At 44.8% G+C, this 1,734-nt stretch overlaps 1 long non-coding RNA gene across 1 annotated transcript; it reads left to right on the top strand.

Annotated features, from left to right (window-relative positions):
- On the top strand, window positions 1-1,265 carry LOC115111066 (uncharacterized). Its single transcript, XR_003860752.2, has 3 exons — window positions 1-164; window positions 322-630; window positions 782-1,265. It is a non-coding gene; the product is annotated as an uncharacterized LOC115111066 (long non-coding RNA).
- Window positions 1,266-1,734: the final 469 nt, after the last annotated feature.

Here is a 1,734-nt window from a genome sequence, read left to right as displayed (position 1 = left end):
CCTCCATGGAATGAGTTTGACACATTCTTAACGCCATGAAAAACGATAAAACAGCCCTTTACTAATCGTGACTTGTCAATATTCTAGGACCTGAATGCTTGATGCTTTGAATAAATGTGCGACTTTACCTGCCAGAATAAATCATCCCTGATGACCACAGAAAGGTACCTAGCCAGCTAACAAACAGTTTTGCTTGCAATTTGTTTTGAAATTCATTACCACATTATGCCTTCGCTTAATTTTTGTGTAATTGGGACATTTTTTAAATCATATCGTCACATACAATTTCACCTGTGTAACACTACATTATTTTGCCAACAGTTGTACAATTGCCAACAGGAAACTAGTTAACCTTTCACCATTGAGGATAAGCATTGACTCCGGTGGAGTGGTCTGCATGTCATTCCAGTAACGCTGTGGTGAACTCAAACGGAGAGAGTGGAGGGGAGGGGAGGGCCAGTCTGCTGCTTTCTCCCTCTGGAGAAGAGTTCTCCGTAGGCTTCACCTGCACGTTTAGTCACAACGCCACAGGCCTCGGAGCCAAGAGCCAGTCACTGAACACACAAGACAACCAAACCTGTATTTCAAAGACTCCTTCTCAAAGAAGTAACACGTGCTGAGCAGCCCAAGGTAAGGCTTGCCATGGAGCAATGCTTAAAGTGCTTTGTATTCTTGAAGGTTGTTGTTTTTAATTGTAATGTGAAGCCAATGGCAAGTTTCTTCTTCATGTGGACAATAAACTATCATATTCTAAGCCAAGAGGGGTATATCTGTCCACCAGAGTGGTCCAGCACTATGTCTCCTGTGTTCCTTTGGTGTGGTGCTGCCCTTGCTCTCTGGCCCTTCTCCTCTGGAGCACCCAGCCCTCTGGCGAGAAGAACAGGGGAGACAGCAGAAGAGCTAGGCAGGGAGCATGAGCCCCCACTTCGGTCAATCCGCTCATGCCTCTCTATTCCTACTCCCCGCTTACAAGCAGAAACTCAAGAGGGAGCCACCAACACAGAGAATAGTGAGGCGCTGGACAGAGGAGGCAAAATCAGTGCTGCATGACTGTTTTGAGAATACTGATTGAAAAGTTCATCCACCCAGGACTCATCCATCAACATTGAGGATAATATACGGAACAAAAATATAAATGCAACATGTGAAGTGTTGGTCCAATGTTTAATGAGCTGAAATAAAAGATCCTAGAACTTGTCCATATGTATAAAAGCTTATTTCTCTCAAATTTTGTTCACAAATTGGTTTACATCCCTGTTAGTGAGCATCCCTCCTTTGCCAAGATAATCCATCCACCTGATAGGTGAGGCATATTAAACAGCATGCTCATTACACAGGTGCACCTTGGGCTGGGAACAATAAAATGCCACTCAAATGTGCAGTTTTGTCAATACCACAGATGTCTCAAGTTGAGGAAGCGTGCAATTGAGCATGCACCGGAGCTGCATGTTAATGTTGAATGTTAATTTCTCTACCATAAGCCAGCCTCACAACTGCAGACCATGTGTAACCACACCAAACTAGGACCTCCACATCTGGCTTCTTCACCTGCGGGATTGTCAGAGACCAAACTGTGGGTTTGCACAACCTGTAAGAAAATGTCACAGGTAAGCTCATCTGCATCCTCACCAGCGTCTTGACCTGACTGCAATTTGGCATCATAACCGACTTCAGTGGGAAAATGCTCACCTTCGATTGCCAGTGGCACGCTAGAGAAGTGTGCTTCTCACAGAT

This window comes from Oncorhynchus nerka, linkage group LG27 (genome assembly GCF_034236695.1).
Source record: "Oncorhynchus nerka isolate Pitt River linkage group LG27, Oner_Uvic_2.0, whole genome shotgun sequence".
In the NCBI taxonomy this organism is placed as follows: domain Eukaryota; kingdom Metazoa; phylum Chordata; class Actinopteri; order Salmoniformes; family Salmonidae; genus Oncorhynchus; species Oncorhynchus nerka.
The sequence above is the reverse complement of the archived record's forward strand: the minus strand, read 5'-3'. Positions and strand labels throughout refer to the sequence as shown.